Source organism: Neodiprion lecontei, chromosome 4, assembly GCF_021901455.1.
Source record: "Neodiprion lecontei isolate iyNeoLeco1 chromosome 4, iyNeoLeco1.1, whole genome shotgun sequence".
In the NCBI taxonomy this organism is placed as follows: Eukaryota; Metazoa; Arthropoda; class Insecta; order Hymenoptera; family Diprionidae; genus Neodiprion; species Neodiprion lecontei.
Genome location: NC_060263.1, coordinates 15,749,355 through 15,771,030, shown reverse-complemented (window position 1 = coordinate 15,771,030; position 21,676 = coordinate 15,749,355). Strand labels below are relative to the sequence as shown.

Here is a 21,676-nt window from a genome sequence, read left to right as displayed (position 1 = left end):
AATTGACATCATTATGACTTAACTGACGTCAAAATGACATAACTCTGATGTCATAGAGAAGTAAAATCGGTACCGGAAGCTTACAAAAATATGACGTCCAGCTGACGTACTTGTTATTTAGCTGACGTCAAGATGACTTAAATTTGAGGTAAAATAGTGATGTAAAGTTGCTTACAAAATTGTGACGTCTGGCTGACATGATTATAACTTACCTGACGTCTCGATGACATAACTCTGATGTCATAGTGATAAAAAGTATTTAAGAATGCTTATAATAATATAACTGTTACAACAGAACTTGTAAAGTCAAAATGTTTATATTTTTCATTTATAAATAGTGATTATTTTGTTACTGTACCTCTATTACAATATAATAATTAATTTTGAAATTAGTTTATATATTTTATTTATGACAATATCCTAATATTTTCAATGTTAAAAATATATTTAATGTTTGCATTTAAAGAGAATTTGCGGTAAGTTAAATTTGGACACTAAATATAAAAGTAAAAATTAAGAAATGTCATATGAAATTCCACTTATGAATTATTAAATCAATACATGATACAACATAGAACATAAATAGAAAAGTATCGTTGATCGTTTTTTTTTATACCGTCGTGACATTAGTATTATGTCACTCGTATGTAAAAGAATGACCGGAAGCTGATGCTGGGGTATGACGTTCATCGTACATCAATTTTACGTAAAAGTATGAGTTGTTTCTTACGTAAGAATATGACGGTATTATGATATCCTTTTGACGTCAGAATATGACTTGTAATTTATGTAATTGTATGATTTATTTCTTACGTAAATAATATATAAATTTATGACTTTGATGTGACGTCACACATATGATAGGGATAAGACATAATATTTACGTAATATTTAAGTCACAATCATTACGTCATATAAAAGTCAAATTTTATGTCAGCACTATGTCATAATGATGTCATACTACATGACATCATATCAGAGTCATCAATAAAGTCATTTTTATGTCATATCTATGTAAAAAGTCGATGATCTCTATGTGACCTATCTATGACGTCATATGGAGGTCATGTGTTCACTGGGTAATCACGAATGAGCATCCGGTTGAGGATCGATTATACCGGTCAACACAACTTGTGAGTCTGAGTTTCAGATGTCAAATCTTCATTCCGTCTACGTGGCTAATAAATGAAAGAACAGTTTTACAAGATAAAGTTTGTTTTTGTAGAAACCAGAACGATATTTTTCGTATTTTATGGAAAAATTAGCTATTTTCTCAAGCACCGTTGTAAATAACAATTAAACAAACTTCAGTTTTGCATTCAAATCGCTTTTATTAAAAACTAATAATCAACAATAGACTACAAATGTAAAAGAATAGATAAAAAAAATTTTTAAATAAATATTTTTCGCACTTCTTTTATTTTCGTATGAACTTTCTCGTATCAAACCCCAAACGTAATCACCCATAATGCTCTCGTTACACTGCCCCTGATAACGTTGATAACGTTAAAGCCCATCACATTTTGGTGAAAACGTTTTCCTTTCTCTTCGGAACAGGCACCTATAACAGCTATCAACGAAAAACATCAAGACTTATAATTAGCAAGGTAAAAAAGACAAAAACAAACTTTACAAGTAATAAATAAAGTTTTTGCTTATTATTCGATGTATAAAATCGAAATTTACTCATCTCAATAGAAACCCAAACAAAAATTATTCTTTTTTGACCTGTGTTATTCGAAACGGACACCAGCTCGCAGGCTTTTCCTCTACATATTTGCAACACGGTGTTTTTCACTCTCTGATCTGCACACTCGTTCTCTAACAACGCGCGATATTTCATACACTGTGCAGGAGCAGACAATGCTTTTAACATATGAAAGAGCGGCAATATACACGACATGCCCCTCTAGTCCCGTGCCTAATATCCGAGGCTGGCGTGAGCCTTCCAACGAACCACTCGACCCAGCTCACAGCCCATTTCAGGCTAATTCTTATTCAGATTCCGCAACGATCGTTTTAGACCGCGATGATGATGCGGACCTAAATACACCCCAGGAGGATCTTCTCTTCTCTCCATCGCGCGCATCCTTTTATAATATATGTATATCACACTACCCGTGACTACATCTCGCGTACATTAATCTGCAGGTTATTAATTATACATGCGCTATATTGGCGCTCGGCACGACGAATTGAAGAAATCTTATTTTTACGACAGGCCGTAATATTCAGCATTCGGGTCTCTTTTATTAACCGTAGACTCGCAATTGTGTGCAAGGTACCACAGCATCGAAATATTATTATACACGACTCGCGTTTCTTTATTGAAAATTTAATACACGCCGTGTTTACTCCTGGCAATAATGTGAAAAATTCAGTTTAATTCCTTGTCGTTTCTTACGTCAGGAACTCTACTTTTTTTCTCGTCTTCTTCTTCTTCTTCTAGTATTTTATTTCTCTTTGTATGGCTGTATAAAAAATTGAAGACAGGGGATTTCAACGTCCAATCTTTCTCCATGCACCGGATCTGATCTGTGCAGAACTAAAGATTATCAATATGAAATTGATCACATCTTGAGAAAACTGCAAAGTTTTCGTACCCGTATAGTTGCGTAACTTTTCTTCCAGAACGACCATTACACACAACATGCCTGTTTCTTTTCCGTTCCTCTTCATGTTTGCAAAACATTATATCCGCGGGACGTCGAGCAGTGATTTCCCTCCTTCTCTCTCCTTCCCTTATATATACAATCAATCTTGACGGAAACTCTACAAGAATCTAGAATCTAGGGTGCGGAACGCGGGAGCTGCGATCGCGGTTCTGCAAAGAAAAGTTATATCTGTGTTGGCGGCGTGTAAACCGGGGGTTGTATACCGAGTTCGAGGAGGTGGAGGAGAAGGCGCAGCCCTCTTGGCGCCAGCCAGACGCCACCGGGTTTTGGCAAAACATATTCCCACCCAACCCTCCTCCCGTTTCCTCTTTTGTACCACCCTTACACGACGACGAATCCTCCGCGGAGTTACCACTACTGCTACTACTACTACTACCACTACTATTGTTTTTATGCGATGCGCCAGCCATTCCGCATTTGCGCTTTCTGGTCGCGAATTTTTTCTCTTCGCAATGCGACAGAGCTAAAAAAATATATAAAAGAGAAAACAACTTCACGTACCCGTTAAATTCTCCACCCTTGTTTTCGAAGCGAATCCCCGTTTTGTCTACACATTATTATATTATTCCTCGGTTAATCGTCTACATTTACAATTTATTGTCATATACGCAAGGCAAATCATCAGTTTTTTCAGGTCATGCAAGCCTCAGGTTGGTTAGATTCGCGTTATGCAGGCTACGTGTGGTTAAAATTCTACTTTCATGGTTGGAGGGAGAACCATACCGTGCAGTGTGCAGTCCATCCATATTCGTCCGTCCATCTATTCGTCTATATCTGCAGTACCGGATCTCGGCAATAAAGATAGAGATCGATTGCCAGAGCGCTCAGTAAATTGCGACGGACATGTATAATACCCATGTATACATACAAGTGCACACATACACATATAATACATACCAAAAGGACACACCATCGGAAGATGGAATCGCAGAGCAAGATGAGAGCATTGGGTCGCATCGCTTTTGTACATTATATATATAGTGTGTGTGTGTTTATATATGTATGTATCTCCGTTTCTCCCTAGTTTGGTAATAAATATAAACTAGCAGCAGTGGCAGTAGCTCGGCAAAAAGAAGTAATAAGAGGAGAGGAGAGGAGAGGATGAGTGGCGATGCGCCAGCTCGTCTACGTTTCCCGGCCAAACTTCTCTGATCTCTCTCACTCCTCCTTCCCGATTTCCCTTGTCATATAGTTTTATCTCTCGTTTCTTTTTCGCGACTCCTCGGCTCCACTTTTATTCGAGGAACAGCGGATCTTTGGCTTTTCTGCTCGATCTTCTTCTTCTTCTTCTGCTTATTCTCTCGCATAATATGTAATGTAACGCGTTTTATTAAGATACTGCAATCTTTACCAGATGCCAAGTAACTGCCGTGTCCTTGCCGCGGCCGGGAATAAACATAGAGATTGTATATAAATATCTCTATGGGAATAAATTGTAGTTGCGGAACAATGGTGACCAAATTGCTAACACCTAACTGGCGACACATAAAACAACCAGTTATACAAGTCTGCAGACACTGATCGTGAACCGGCAATACTTTGCCAATTTCCAGCACGTTGATGCCTCGTCCTTTTGATTCGCATGCGATGGATTGGCCTTACGTAGATAGTTCTCGCTTCATTAACTCAGCTCCTGCTTTTTTTTATACGTTACCTATGCATTTGAATCGCTTCATTCCGATATGTTTCTCAGCTATCCTCTTTGTTCGTTAGGCAAAAGAAGCACAAGAAAAAACTGGACAAGTGCGAGTAGAACTCGCACCCTGAGGGTTTCGTACAAACTTCATTATTTTTTTAATTTGATATAAGTATAAATTAACTATTTTTGTACTTCTTCTTTTACTTGTGCTTTGAATCCTTTTCTTTTCTCCAAACATGATTCCAGGTGAACGGGAAGTGTACCCTATAGGTTCTGATGAGTAAATTTGCGAGTATCAAAATATGTGACACAAATGGCCGTATCTTTCGATCGCATTGACTTAGAAGCTTGAATTTTTTACACCTCCAAGGGACCGTAGATCTTAGTATTTGATATTAATTTCATCTTGATACCTCTACCAGTTCCTGAGGAAGAAGGTCTTGACAGATGGATAGACAACAAAAAAGTGATCTTATTAGGGTTCCGTTTGTTCTTTTTGAGGTATGGAACCCTAAAAGGAACAGAGAAACTTTGAACCTTTACCAAAGAATGATTTTTACATTGAATCGTTTAATTATAATCGCTAATAATCGTTTATGCATGGGACTTATCCGTCTTGCGATCATGGGCATGTGTCTCCCAATTTTACGGACAATCTATTGTTTGGTTATCTGGAAAATCGCGCAACTCATTCTCTGGTGCACTCCGAGTGGAGACGTGGTTCAAAAAGCCTCCCGCTATTCCAGACTCTTACACTCTTCTTAGAATCTTCCCCTTGTCAATGCCCCGAAAGTCCAAACCGATTTCGTAGGCGAACGAATCGGAAGTGATATATCAGAGGAACCGTTCAGCTTTTTTGTCTATTTATATGGAAACACATCGTACACTAATATTCATTAATGCCTTCCCTCTCCGGCTATCGTGTGTTCGGTGAGAAACAAAACGCGAGTTCGATTCTATAAGAATTATATGACAATGACTCTCAATCTCTCACGTCGGCTTCATCGCCAGTCACTGTCACATAATTCGTATAGAATCGAATTCGCATTTTGTTTCGGACAAAGAATAAGTTAGCTGGAATGGAAGGGTATTACGCAGTCTGTGTTGGATTTAGGTGGATCGCTTATTAACAATTAGAAATCAATGGATTAATTCTAGTTATGAATGCTGTTTATTGTTTGACGTGTACAGATAATTGAGCGGATAGAAGAGAAGGCGGGAGTAATAATACTGGTGATACAATATGGAGTTATACCTTCTTCTCTTTGGCGCCAATAAGCTTGAGTGTAAAGTGACAATGTTTGCCATTCCAACGGTATGCACAATTATTACAGACGAGAGAAAATGATCAAATTTTCATTGAAAAGTTAATCAATACAGCAAAATTGAATCTCTACGACGATTTTCTCTTCTTCTTGCACGTTTAAAAAATCTTCCATTACCCTGTAAGAAAAGTCGCGTATAATATATTTGATTATTGAATATCTCAATTTATATCATTAGTTCGAATCTTTCGCCACCCGGGCTTTTTCGTCATTCGCCGTACCGTCGATGGGTGGCAGCACATGTTGGTTGTGAAAAGGACTCGGGAAAACTGTCGCGGCCTGCAATCGTTCGATGTGAAACTATACGAGAGTTGTTCATTTTGAAGATGGAAACAAAATAAGCGGCATCAGTTTGGAGAATTAAAATTAAAACAGAGTATGGAATATCCAGAAAATTCGATTATTTTTTCCTTCAATCTTCGATGGAAAAACGTTCCTCTATCGTACATATATCATATAATAGATAAGCGTCGAAGTTCTTCGCGTGATAAATTGAGAACTTGCGGTCTGTGACGTGATATGTGTTATATGCATGTGTGTGTATATAAATGTAATCACACATTTCACGTATTATTTTCACCACTTCCGTGGTGGGTTTGAAACGATTATCGAAGATAAAAGAATATTAAAGGAAATTGCGCAGCTGTCACGTCTTTTTTCCGCATTTGCATGATAATTTAACGTTACATTGCTCGTATTTATATTTAATACATCTCGTTAGTTATTATTATACGCACGCATATCATGGGTGTGTCCGCCTTCAGGATTAGGTTGGAAACGAATCGTCGGTAATGTATGTACCTGCACGATGCAGGCGTGGAAGAGAAAATTCATCTGAAATCTTCAAACTTGTTTCGTTTTTCAATTCAACTTCCCATGTGTAGTTTTTATCCCCTTAATTCATTGCGATCTGTTTTTTTTCTATTTTTTTTTTACTTAACCCCAATCGCTTCGACCTGATCGAAAGTTTGAAAATCCATTTTTTTTCGGATCAGAGAATTAATTTTAGATTCAGTTCTCCACAGAAAAAAAAGATACAAGCAAATACGGTCAAGGTTGTTGTTTGTTTTTGACTCTCCTTGGGGGTAAATAACTCACAATTGGTTTCAAATTTCAGATTTTTCTATAGGTAAATTTAAAATCTATTTTCATCTGTTTTCCATCACGAATCTTGACTTTTTTCCTCTAATTTCGACGATGCGAAAGCAGCGGCAGCAGCATCGTTTAATAGCGTGTTAATTCGTCGGTTTCCACACCATGCAGGTATAACATCGAGTGTGGGCTTCGCATGCCCCTTTTTAGTAAACCGATCAACTGCGCCCACAGAATCTGGTTGTACGTTATGCAAACAAACAAACCCAGTCTCTCCGCATTTCGTATCTCGGCTTGCAGCCCAACGCATGTATCACATGCCTTACGGTATAATATGTGAGTGAAACTGTTTCGCAAGCCGATCAGAGATTTCAGCAGATACGGGCTTCCCGTTACTTAATAACTTATTATTTTTCTTTATAGTTTGAAATTATTTATTTCCATTGCAAATTCCTTGCGACGTTGTTATTACGATGTTATTATATGCATTTCTTCGCACAACGGCTTATACGGGGAAAAATTCTCCGTTGATGTAATATCAAAACAAAAGAATGACGTAAAAATTTACACGCATATTTAATTGCCGAGTTTTTACACGTCAACATCTCTCTCTCCGTCTCTCTTTCTCTCTCTCTCTCTCTCTCTCTCTATGTCTCATATTCTAACTGAATATTCAGAGTCATAACAGGATACGGATGAACATTATCTAGTCAGGGAGGAAGCTGTATGTTGGAAATGTTTGTGTACATCTCTATGTATATGCACATTCTGCGCAGTTCGTTTCTCCTTTCTATGGCTTTTCCTCCCGTTCGCCATATAAGGGTATATTGTATCGCATGAAACGATGCGATATCAATGTCAGGAGGCTGAATCAGCCATCGACCGCAAAACGACGACTGACCGAACTCGTATACTTATAATTTCTTTAGTTGGTTGGTTAATTTGTATCGTGCATTATTGTGTACGACGTGCGAGTCACGCGCAAAGCGTGCCTTCCGGTTAACAATATCAAATCTTCGTACATTATTCAGTCTTCTCTTCTATTTATCCCCGTCTCGCTAGAACGTGCAAATGAAAAACCGCGGCGAGAGTGAAGCCAAGTGTGTTTAAATTCAAAGTTCGACGCGTGACGATTGGCCATCGAATCTTGAAAAAAGAAGTAAATAACGGATAAACTGTTGAAGAGCGAGCGATTTTTTTACACGAGACGCAAGGTAAACGCCGTTCGCATTTTTGGCGATCATTTAACGCGCGCGCTTCCTTATACGGTAAAGATTCCGAAACTCGACGAAACGTACATACGTCGAGTTCTCGACCTTCCCTTTCTCTCTCTCTTTCGTTCGTTTTGTTTCATCTCTTGTTGTACACGAGCGCGCGATCTAATCGTTCCGACGATTCGAACACCGTTTTCGATACCGAATCAACAAGTTTACAGATCGAAGAAGAATCTGGAACAAGAGAGAGAACGGGGTCAAAAGATCGACGATCGTATTAACCGTGTGAAAAACAACCTGAAATAATCCACCTCGTCGTTAAACATACGAAAGTCGATCGAGTCGGTGCGATCGTGTGTTGTTTTGTTAAGATTCGAACAGCGGTCCGTCGGAATTGAACCGCGAGTTACGAGGTGCTGGAAATTATCGACAACTTGACAGTGTTGCGATGACTCCGAAAAAATCCGACTGAATTACAAACCGTTCGACAGGACGAAAAAATCTGTCCAAAGATTGTGTGAGAAAGCAACTACAGTAACAGGAACGAACCGACGATCGTCACTTATTCAAGAATTCGGAAATCAAATCCTTGACGAAATTCCGTCGTTTCGACAACCGGAACGCGGAATGCGGACTTGAGTCGCTGACTCTGATTTGGCGCTGGTGTAGTTCGGGTGGTTGGTTCTCGATCCGCCGAAGAGAGGCTAAGAGTGGCGGTGTGACAATTGATTTATTTAAGACACGGGGCGGAGAGACTAGTATTGCCAACGAGGATCGGGGGTTGTTGTTTTGACCACCTATGTGCAGGATAATCTACGCACGGTACGTAGCCAGACAATTTTTACAACGCGATGAATACTTCCGACGATCTAAAGAAACTTCGAAAGTTTATTGATTTTATTTTTGCCTATTGTAGTATCTACATTTCTCTCTCTCTCTCTCTCTGTCTCTCTGCCTCACTCCTTTTGTATCCATTCCTCACTTCTCTCATTATTGTCATTTCCCTAAACCATGCGATTTATGGAGATGTCCTACTACGATGGGCGTTTTTCCGTCTCTACTCCCGTTCTCTCACTCTGTCTCTCTCTTTCTCACACACTCAGTCTTGCGGTCCCGCTGACCGTGTTAGTACCTGGAAAGCGATGTTGCCGCGTTCCCTGCTCGCTACTCAACTTGGGTTTTCGTATTTACACAATCGCGTTACTTTTACTTTTGCTGCTGCGATTCTCATCCCTCTCGCTCAGCTCCCTGACGAGTGGCACTAAAAAGGGGAGAAATTCTACACCCCCGGCGAATCGCGAAGCTCGATGATATTACTGTGACTGACGTTCGCCTATTTTGACCGTACGGATAAACACCGCGACTCTCACGCGTGTATCATTCATTCGCTTCTCTCTGTAGTAGCGTACAAGGTACATATATATTCATCACTCGAAATAGACATGATTCAGAATTAGAGTCAAAGAGGAGGTTGAGAAACAATTGACAGGTTAGGAATAACGCCAATTATTCCATCCCGTCTCTTTTACTTGTATCAACGCAATTAGGCCGACCGTTTGTTTACACACACGTCTAAGATCAATTTCTTTCCTCTCGTCTGACAAATTTCGATTCATTCGTTTTCATATCATCGACGATAACGTGTGCATGAATATTTTCCGCATAGCCGATAATACTAATTGCAAGATAGCAACAATACCAGTCTAACTATGATAGGGAACTGGGAACGTCTGATTCTTTCGCTTCAAATAACTCGATACGTTTTGTTCCCCAGAGATCAGCAGGCAGTGTTCTAGTCTTGTACAGAATGTTATCATCGATATTCTCGAGCTGCTTGTGTGTATTTTACGTCTATCCACAAGCGCACACATAACGCGTTCTTCTATCCTCTTGCCTTGCCTTGGTTGCTGGACGTGGGCTGCGTTTGAGGTTCACGCATAAACACAGCTGCCTTTTGGCTTCGCCTTGCAAGCTTCTCTTTGCCTGCCTTATTTCTGGTCACACGTCTATAAATCGACTAATTGATTGATCAAATTCTTCTACGTATACATACTTTACGGCTGTCCCACGTGTCGATTGTAACGTTACGGATCAATGGACTAGCGGGAAAGTAACTCGACAGCAGAATGTATAGAGAAAACATAATCACCGATTTGTGAATAAACTTTTACTCCTTCGCTGATTTTTATATACTCGGATTTTTTTTTTTTCGTTGTTTCTTGTCATATGTTTCACTCGTTGTACCGAAGTCAGATCTCCCAACATTTGACACATGTATATATGTATTACAACATGGGAGGGGACAGAAATTAGTATTAGTAAGTTCCGGCACAAGTTTTTATAAATAGAGAGGTCGCGAAGCGTCGTCGTCGTCGTCGTTGAGGCTCGGAAATAGGCTGGGAAAATCATATTCTGAAGAAACTGCCGGGTCCAGGTGGGAGAAAGAAGAAGAAGAAGAAGAACTGCTGATGAGCAGGGAAGAAGACGTATGTAGTAAAATTAGGAAGGAAGGAAGGTCTATATTCAGCGTTTTAATCACACTTTAACCACCCCCACTTCTTCTTCTTCGTCTTTATTCCTCGCCAATTTGTGTGGATGTAAATTATATTAGGATCGAAAATATTCAAGAAATTGATCCGCCCTCGTTGTGAACGACAATTTGTTTGAAAAAAAAAAAAAAAAATTATCTCGTGAGCGGTTTATAATTATTTACTTGCAGCGGAAACGAAACCTCACGTTACGTATAATAATAATAATAAAGTTTATATTTTTATATAAGTCTGGGAATCCTCGATGAAATTATTTTTATAACATATTACACGTATACTCGTATGTATAATTTGTCACGGAGAATTGTAATTTACGACTACATAATTTTTCTGCGCTTGTTCTAGAAATTATACACCGCCATTTCCGATTACATTTTTTCGATGATTTTTATCACTTCCAGTCTATAATTCCGATTCTAAAATAAAAACAAATTTGCTAAGTGGTCATATTTTGTTTCTCTATAATAATAACGTAATTGATTACCATCATTCAATCCATAACCGATACATACTATAGAATGTAACTTCACGTTGAACATTTTTTTACACTTTCATTCAATGAATTGATCGGTCATAATTATGACGCAATTCGTTCGTCACGGACATGCATCATGGATTCGTCATTAGGCAGGCATTTAGTTCAAGGTATAACATATGAATGTGTATATGTATGTATATATATATATATATATGTGCGTATCGTAAAAAAGGTTTTTCGTCGTAATGTAAATTCAGAGATCTAGCTGACGCTGCGGTGGCTTGTTCAAGAACTGACAATGAGAGAAGAAAATAAAAGACACACGTATTCGAAAACCAAGAAAAGAAAAGGAGGGAGAGAGAAGAGATGTCGGAACAATTAACGAGATATTCAAAACATACATTATAGTTATGTGTAATGTCATACGCGTCACAATGTACCGTCGATTCAGCAAAATAACTGCAGAAATAAATTACCGCCGTTCAATTACTGAATAAGTGTGTTAACACGTTACATAATTGTCCGTAGTTGTTGTTTTATTTTTTATCGATACGAAAGACGAAAATATAGTGCGAGAGAAATTAAAATCAACACGTTATATAATTAAAAGACTATTTAGGTATTATGAGAAAAAATACAATTTTAATCGCTGTAACTATGAGTTGTATGCATACGCGGCTGTAACCATTAATCTATAAATCAATCACGAAAAAAGGGTATTCGTACGTATACATGTAAGGTACAACATTAAGTCTCCTGCGCGTCAATCGAATTATCCCATTGCACCAGCAGAGCAGCAGCACCCAGAATCGAGTAGTTTCGACTCTTTCTAATGTAACGAAAGGGCGTTCAGAGCGATTTGTATCAAGCATGACCGCCATGGCGGTGGAGAAATGCAGCAGGCGTCGTCTTGTTGTGGCTTTGCAGTCCGATGCATTAGACCTAATTGTTTCTGCACGCGCGATGCTAATTGTCCAGCCGCCCTGACAATCAGACGAGATGAAACGAGATGAAATTAAATGAAATGAGATGAGATGAGATGAGATGAGACGACTGAGGCAATTCGTATACCCAAAACATCATAAGCACACTACCTTCAATATTTTCACTATGCGGTTCGTGCTCGAAATCAGAAATCATTCACTTATGTACGGTGAAAATTAGCAATTATGGGAGACATCAGTCCTGCAGGCTTTTTTTTGCTTCTCCTCTTTTTTGCCCTGATTTATTTATTTTCCGTTGTCCTTGTCGTTTTTGTGCGGTTTTTTTTTCCCACTTTCCTTGTCACTTTCTCTGTCGTTCTGTATTTATTGAGAATATTACGGTAAGGATCGTTTTTTTAACACCTATCGTATATCCATTTTTTTTTTTTATATATATTTAGAGAATTTTTCAACATATTACTTAGCGGTTTTTTACTATTTCTGATAATATCCTAACAGATTTTCAATAGGTACTCGAGAGTAATCATTGCAGCATAATGTAAATTGTTGTATCGTTGATTGGGTTCACCGTGTTGAATTTTCAAAATCTGATTTCAGATTCGTAATCAGCGACCCCAAAACCCATATAATACTATCTCTTTACAAAAGTTGACTCAGCACAATAACGCGTGACTCAAAGGGTTAACGCGTGATATTGAGTTTGAAAAACGAAAATACGATTATATGGTTTTTATACAAATTATGACACACGAGTAGTTGTTGGAGAAACGCGTTCAAAGAAAATGAAAAAAGGAAGGAAAGAAAATAATTCGCGACGACGCGTTCAACGAAGTATAGAATAATACACAGCGACGTTGTCTTGTTGTTGTTATTATTATTATTTTTATTTCTACAACGTCCCCTACAAATTTTTTTAAATTTTTTTTCAAGTCCTTTCTTCTTTGTGCGGTATTGTATATTTCGATACATACGATTACGTATAATTCTACACGTATAAATAAGCGTAACGGAAAGGTTCGTTACCATGCAAAAATTATGGGGCAAGCATGACGAGCACGATCTAATTTGAAATTATTCGGCAATTTTCACGGCGGCGGTTGTATTATGAATGCAGGCGGGATATTTCTCGTATTTAGTTATAGACGAGGGACAAACAAGCAAACTCGTTACATACAGCGATTACAGTAGGAGTCTTCCTCGTTATCCCATTAATATTATAAATATATCAAGTTATAAGCCTAACAACTAACAATAAGTATGCGATACCATTTTATATACGGCCAAATCAGTGCACGTATAGGTACTTATGTGTAGATAAATGAAGAATAGTGATTAAATATATATGAAATGAAATACGTGTGGGATAGGAAAATTGTGCTCGTAATGCTTATCACGGTAAAAGCCATCATCATTTTCATAACATGTTATATTTATATGTAGATGGTATTATATATACTTAATCTATGGCTCCGTTTCCAGACACGATGTATTGATAAGGTATACCCACCTATACCGTGTTTACCTACACTGAGAAAAATTTCATTTGTTACAGTAACTAGAAAAATTCAGTAAAACAGGTATCGTTAAAAAAACTATTTGAATATTGTTGGAATTACGAAAAACGAGCTCCGCCTAACCATTTTGCGCAATTGTCGATCTTTTTTTGGTTATTTCAACGCAATATCAGTTTTTTCGGTTTACTCTACTTTTTTAGTTGAATAAGGCTTTAAAATCAATTTATTGTTGCACAAGCATTAAATTTTCGCAACAGTTGCAAGAAAATATAGTAACAGTGACCGCAATGAGAAAGAGTAGTAACGGATACTGGACTTTCTGGTAACAGCTAGAAATCTAATTTTCATTTTCTACCTAGAACTATATTTTTCTATTTTGGTAAAAAATTAAAATAATTAAAGACTGAGCGGTAACCGAAACTAAAAATTTCCCTTAGTGCAGTCTCTAATATTCCTGACATGTGTATTTATTTTTTTTCTCGTTTCCGTATCCAAAATTAATATAATAACGTTAACCCTTTGAGTCGTACATTATTGTGCTGAGTCAAGTTTTATAACAAGATAGTATGTCATGGTTTTTGAATCTGAAATCAAATTTTATAGATTCAACATGTAGGATCCAATGTGGTGGACGAAAATTTCGAACTTGATAAAATCCGGTTAAAAAAATTCGACGTAAGGGTTTTCGAAGTCGCTAATTAAATTTGCCATGCTCAATTTTCAAAATCCGATTTCAGATTCGTAATCAGCGACTCCAAAAACTTACAGTCTATGCAAAAAGAGAGAGAAATGAATTATTCCTTCAATTTTAACGATTTTAATCAATCGATTTGTTTCTAACAATCACAGGTTCCATTGCGTCGCAATAATTACTCTTCACGTATTGAAAACCTATTGGTATTCCATCAGAAATAGAAAAAAACTGCAATGAAATATGATGAAAAGTCTTCTGAATATGCAAATAATGGATATAAAATAGGTGGTAAAAATACTTACCACCATGACTCGAAGGGTTAATGTCAATTTTTCGCGTCGCTGTAGATGAAACGATCTGCGAATGCTGGTGTAAGAGAAAATTCAGAAGCAAAATAATGATAATAATACATAGGAGTATACGTATATATGGGACAAAAGAAGACTACACATTGAGGTAACAAGAGCATGAAAGTGCATAGGCAGTTAGTGAGTCAGTCTGTGGATAAAAATCTCTTAGGTATACATAACTATGTATACGTGTAGATAGTATACGTTATGATGGTATATATACGCGCACGCATGTGTATAACATAATACTAGCTGCAGGGGTGGAAATCTTCTAATAAGTTGAGTAAATATGAACCCCCGGACGCAATGCGTCCGCTATTCTTACAATACATCTAAACCCAGTATATACAGGGTGTCCCTAAATTGCCTCCCACGGACTAGCCAGCATGATACCTCGTTAAAATCCAACCGAGAATTTCTTTTCCGGAAGCTCGTCCGACGCATAGTTTTTGAATTATAAGCGACAGCGCTAGGCCAATCAGAGTGCACCATTTCATCTAGATTTGCCGCCACGGAAATTGCTGTTTTGTTCGTCTAGGTGAATTATTATTATTTGTTTACGAATTAAATATCGGCACCTCCCCTCTCTCGCTGCTGTACCCCTTTTCGGGCACTGACCTCGGTATTGTTGCCGCGGCACACGCTGCCGGCCGCACATCCATGGGCGCACACTTGTGTGTGTAAACAGAAGCGCATCCTCAAGAATAAGGGATACAGCAGCGAGAGAGGGGAGGTGCCGATATTTAATTCGTAAACGAATAATAATAATTCACCCAGACGAACAAAACAGCAATTTCCGTGGCGGCAAATCTAGATGAAATGGTGCACTCTGATTGGCCTAGCGCTGTCGCTTATAATTCAAAAACTATGCGTCGGACGAGCTTCCGGAAAAGAAATTCTCGGTTGGATTTTAACGAGGTATCATGCTGGCTAGTCCGTGGGAGGCAATTTAGGGACACCCTGTATATATATGTATATATGTATGTATGCATGTATGGATGTGTATCATATACGCCTTCTTACATATAAGAAATGCGAAGAAGCGAAACGTGCACTTTGGCACATATATTATGCCTATATGCAATAACTATACGCATATGTATATCGTACGTACAGTAAAGGATGCATGCAGGAAACTAACAATAAGTGAAATTGCTGCATTCTGCGATTACATATTGTCATGTAACTTCAGGATATATAATATTATGTAAGGTGGTGGTGAACACCACAATTTGATTCAAATCGGTCGTCTTCCGTGCATGTACAATATTAATAACGTTACATAACTACAGTTATATATATATATTAATACATTGTGCAATACTGCGTTGTATACATGCATCGGTATTACTGCATGTATACATACAGATGGTATATTTATATATAATGTGTATAAATAACGCGCCTGCGCGGACGAACGGCCCACCATGAGATATAAGGATAATCCATTAGGCGACCTGTAACCCAAAACTCGACAAACAAGGGTAAACTTGGATTAAATATGAGCGAGGGATGCGAAGGAGAAAGAGAGAGAGAGAGTGAGCGAGAGGAGGAGGGGGTGCCACGGAGTAAAGTGTCAATCCGCATCACACGTGTATCTATGTATACCTATATGCTGTACGCACGTGTGTGTGGATATCGTATCGTGTATACTTTGTATGAATTAGGATTGTTAATATAAATATACAACAAGTATTATACAGGTATACTTATATACATAGCTACATATGTATATAATATGTAATCCGGTCAAAGCTGCGAAAAATATATCTATGTACCTACGTGTATTGCGTAACGTAGATGGATACGAGTAGGTATAATGCAACGGCAATTTTCGATTCAAGGGTGTACAGGTTGCTTGTGTATATAAAAATAACGCTTTTGCTTTCGAAATTGAAGATTTGCGGCCAACGAAATTTTGGCAAAAAAAAAAAACAAAAAAAAAAGAAGAAGAAAACTTGGATAGGAATAAGGTATGCGCATTTGAACAGCTAACGCCGGACGCACAATCTCGTTATCACGGTTATATACCTACCGAGTCTTGGGATTTATTACAGGGGTGGGTTGGAAGGAAGGATTGTTACGGTGGGAAGACCCTATTAGTTGTGTTCCCTTTTTGTCGAGTAACGCCCTTTTCTTTTTCCGGCACTGCAACTGCTGCTTTCCTCTTTCCTTTTCTTTTCTTGCATCGCGAATAAAAATTGACAACAATACGCGTTGCATAATATACGGTTGTGTAATGCGTTGTATAACAATACGTATACGTAGGATGTAAACATTGTATACATCGAGTGTATAATACAGGGTGGCCACACACCTGGAAAACCCGGAAAATAGCTGGAAATGTCAGGGTATTTAAAAGGGGTCATCGAAAACCTGGAATTGTCAGGGGATTTGTTGATTGGTCATGGCAAGTATCTGTTTTCAGTCATGGGAATCTGAAATGATTTTTTGAGGTAACAAGTCTACATTTTTCGTCGAGAAAACAAATTGGCTTGAAATGACTTTTTTGTACGTTACATTTTTCTTCAATTCGAAATGAATTTGAAACGAACGTAGAGTTATTAAGCTGAACGATTTAGGTTCTAGTAACTTACTAGTACTGGAAAAATGGAAATCTCATGGAATTTTATTCCCAAAAAGTTGTGGCCACCCTGGAACATGCGTATAACATGCTTGCATCATTGTACACGGAGAAAAGGGTGCAATAGAAATTCGTACGTATATACGGTATAGTCAATAAGACGATTATTCCGATTCTGCAAGAAGATTCCTACAACGACTACAGTACAATATTCAATGCAGTATTAAACTGAGTCTCATACTGCGACTGTAAATTCAACTTCTGCTATACCGTATGTGAATTTTTATTACAAGTATGTATCATTTCCTCCACGATAGATATTCCAGTGATTCGACGGATGATAAAATAGAATCTAAGCCCGCAGCTAGATCATTATAACCCTCGTATACACATATCGTGTATACCGTATACGTAATAGTATAAGAAATATGATCCCAAAGGTAGTTCTACCTAACCTCCGTATAAACGTGACAAAAATCCACGCTGAGTTATATTCCGAAAAACGGTTGAATACTTGAGGAAAAATCCGTGTGAAGAAGAACTCAAAGAAGATTGAGTATATACTATTGTATATATATATATATATATACACCTATAAGCTGAAGCAGGAGGAGAATTAGGAGGGAAAAGTTGTGACGTCGACTCGCGAGTCTTTAGACTATTATACCTATACAATATACGTATACGTGCTCATAGAATACTTAGGTTACAATACATCGGTTGTCTTCACCCTAACAAAAAAAAGTAGGTACGTAATCGGTATCAATTTCAACTCTATCAAATTAAATGCTATGCAGCTCTGCAACCTCCCCCCGCCGATTCCTCCCTTAAACTTGGCTATAATATAGTAAACCTCTGTGTACGGTTTCCAAAATAGGAACCTTTTTTTCTTTTTTTCTCACGCCGTCGTATCTAATTCCAACCGATCGCGCGTATCGAAAACTGTTCTCGTTTCTCGTTTTCTCACGTACTTTGTTAATTCTATCGTATGATATAATTAATCGGTTAAAAACAAACAAACAAACAAACAAGTCGACGAATAAACAATAGAGCATGTAACGCGAATAGTTTATTAGCGGGCACGTATGATGTGAGATATATCTACCTATGTATTATAGGTGTTATGTATGTGCCTGTACCATGTGTGCGTTGAGCGAAGGGGGTGGGGGTGGGGGATCGTCCGCGATCCCCGGCACTCTTGCAGGGGCAGAGAAAGAGAGAGAGAGAGAGAGAGAGAGAGAGAGAGAGGGAGCTGTATGGATGGAGCCAGCCATCCAGCCATCCAGCCACCCAGCATCAGCAGCAGCGTCTCGGCGGCCGGTAGGCGCCGGAGCGTCGCGGCGCCACCCCCGGCGCCCGTCACACGGCCGCCAACCCCCTTCCAGCCCCACCCAACCCCCGCAGACTCGCCCGAATTTCTGCCCGCGAAAATCGCTACCCCTTTGCCTTTCACTCTTCTCTCTCCTTCTCTTTTTGTCTTTACCTTTCCTTCTTTTCTATCTTCATATATTCTCGGATATGCACCTTGTAGGTGATGACACGATGTTGCATGTTGGATACGTTGCCTGTACAGACATATTGTTGTATAGGTAAAATCCTCGTCGACAACCCGATAAGCAGACATATATAATAATGATCATAAAGTCTGCCTATAATGTGTACAGTAATTTCTCGTGTAACGTAGAGAATATTATAACTGTACAACTGTTGCACGCAACGACTTTGTTGTTGGTTGTTGTTTTTTTTTTTTTTTTCTTCTTGCAAGATTCTAGACGTCTTTCAAACCCTGCGTATTCGTTACGTGTTATTTTTACACTCTTTAACCGAAATTTATGGTGATTAATCTTGTCTCGTTTTGATTTTTCTTGTTACAGGTGTAACGCGAAGAGAACGGAGTTTATAGTTTATTATAATATAACGTGTAACAAGAAACGAACGACGACGACGACGACGGTGCGTCATTGAACGTGTGAGAGAAATAACCACGGGATATTACTGAAAACAGCAGATCTTTAGAAAAGGAATAATCGCAGTATCTTCCTGCAGGTGTGAGTAATATATGTATAATGTTGCGATATGTGTATACAATGATGCATAATGTATCTAATCCATGCGCAATGGAGTATTGATCATGAGTTCGTCATGTACCCAACATTGAATGGGGATCGTGGCAGCAGTCTGGTCATCAAACCTGCGAATTGATGTATAATAGGTTCCTTGACGATGAGACGAATCTCGTTACAGATAGTTGACGCGAAATAGTTTTGAAACGAGAATTGAGTAGGATCGCTTATTCATAACTACGGCGATGCCGACGATTCATCGCGTGCAGTTTAGTGATACAAGGAGACTCGATCATACGTGTATAAATGCGAAATTTATCTCCTCGAGTCGCCGTTTCGTGCATATAGCAGGGCCGTGTAATAAAGGGGCAGGAATATATTTAATTGAGAGAAATATATTGATCGTAAAAATTTGAATAGGCACTCCTTAATGCCCCGAACGTGCTTCACTACGGCACTAAGTTCGTTAAGTGGTTCGTTGCCTGCTCGCCCCGCGAACCGTGCGAGTTGCAAGCACATTGCGGCTTTTGCAGTCAGCCTATGTCCTCCCCTTCTCGGAATCCGCATCCCGTCAGCTTTATCCATCTCTTTTCCACGCTGCACGAACATGCGATCGCCAACCTCCCATGCAGTCGTCCTTCTTTTCCAACTTATACTCTCCGAAACACCCTTTATGTTTACACGTAGGAACGTATCGTCTTCGCGGGATGTTTCAAAATTTTTTTTAACCGTCGTTTCATTGCGCGTAGCACATTCCGCGAAGATTGAACACGCGTGTAATACAGGGTAAACTCCCCTGCATTTACGGGATGCATGAAATCGTTTTTCCGCTAAATCCGCGATCGCCGATTTCAGACTATACTTCGTTATTAAGGGCTGTGAAATTTTCTGCATTTCTCGCGGTGTTGAAATCGCGGATAATTCTCGCGCGCTAACCTATCGATGTGGCGCTACATTATACGTATATGTATAATACGTGTGTGCACGTGTATAACGTATACATACATACGTATAACTATACGTAATCGGATCGATGACAGCGCGAGAGCTGGAGAAACGGCAAGGGATGCTGGCGATGGTGGTGGTGGTTGGTGATGGTGACGGTGCTGCTGCTGACAGGGATTATATCGATGGTGGGGAGTTTGGTCAGCCAATCACAGAACGCCAGACAGTTTGGCGCCAATCGTAAAGTTTTGCGTCTAGATCGGTGCTGTGTGTATTGTAATAGGTACACGTAGGTAGGGTATTATTACCGATACTTCGAAATAACAAACATACCGCGAAGTGTATTACATACCGGTGAACTTCTTTTTTTCATAATTTTTTATATTTTACTTCAACGTTTGCACCTTTTACAGTAGAGAAGGTTTCCCACGTAAATGATTTCGACGCATGTACGTATAAGTTACAAATTTCTTTGCACGTTCTACTTGAGTTTGCAGTCATGTGTTGAACTACCTATACACCTAATTGCGGTATACCTGATAGGCGTAATGCACTTTCAGGGGTCGAACTACATCAGCTGCCAAAATCGATGTGTCGAGTGTGTATGGATAAAAGGGTGTATACCTAGGTGGCCGGAATAGATAGACACGGGGTGTTTCCTCTTCTCTTCTTCTCTCTCCCTTGAGCCGACCTCTCACTTCCTGCATAAATTGCTTGTATGTCTCAATTCACCCCCAACGGTGTCTATTCTGTTCATTCTCTTTTATGTGTATATATATATATATATATATACATATATATATATACATACATATACACATATATACACGTAAACCTGACCCTCTCTCCCCTCCACCCCCCCAACCTCGCGAGACGAACGCCAACAACCCAAGATTCGTTCGTCATGCAACCCCCTGGACTACCCCATACTGTCCTTCTTCTTCTTCTTCTTCTTCTTCATGGTCATCGTGTCGCTAAAAGTTTTCTGGAATTCAATTATTTAACCTGCAGCTAGGGGCTTGGTGAGGTGATCAACTGAAATTCTTGGTTGTTAAAATATCTTTTATCTACAGTACAATTTATGGTCTATCGTGGAATAAGAACTATTTTTCGGCAGATTATTCTGTTGAAATCACGAGGGGCGATTACGATCAAAATTGTCCTACGCTTAGATCAAAATCACTTGCATCTACATGCATTCGATTTAGGGATTTAAAAAGATCAATCGAATGTTACGAATCGTACATCTTTGATGAGCTTGGTTAATTACAGTAAAGAGTCTGAAGAGAAACGAATACATACATTCGGGCCGATCGAATACACTTCTGTTCTCCAAGTTTTTTAAAGTCTCGTGGTCACAATCTGTAACGGAAAGACGCTCAAAGTTCCGTTGTATAACATCGGACAGTACCTTATACTTGTCAGTACCCTGGACAATTCCTCGACATCAGACAGTATACCGTTCGAAAGTGTCGATTTTACACGAAAGTGAAGCTAGCAGCCAAAAGTTCCAACGTTCTTGCAAATTAGGCACAGTGAAGTCCGAAAATCAAAGTATTTTAAAACACCTTGAACCCTGAATGCTTTTATAGAATGACGAGGATGAAACC

At 38.9% G+C, this 21,676-nt stretch overlaps 1 long non-coding RNA gene across 1 annotated transcript; it reads right to left on the bottom strand.

Moving 5' to 3' along the window:
* Positions 1 to 5,471: 5,471 nt before the first annotated feature.
* On the bottom strand, positions 5,472 to 9,290 carry LOC124294116. Its single transcript, XR_006903976.1, has 2 exons — positions 9,078 to 9,290; positions 5,472 to 5,757 (listed from the first exon to the last, which is right to left on the bottom strand). It is a non-coding gene; the product is annotated as an uncharacterized LOC124294116 (long non-coding RNA).
* Between the last annotated feature and the right edge of the window lie 12,386 nt (positions 9,291 to 21,676).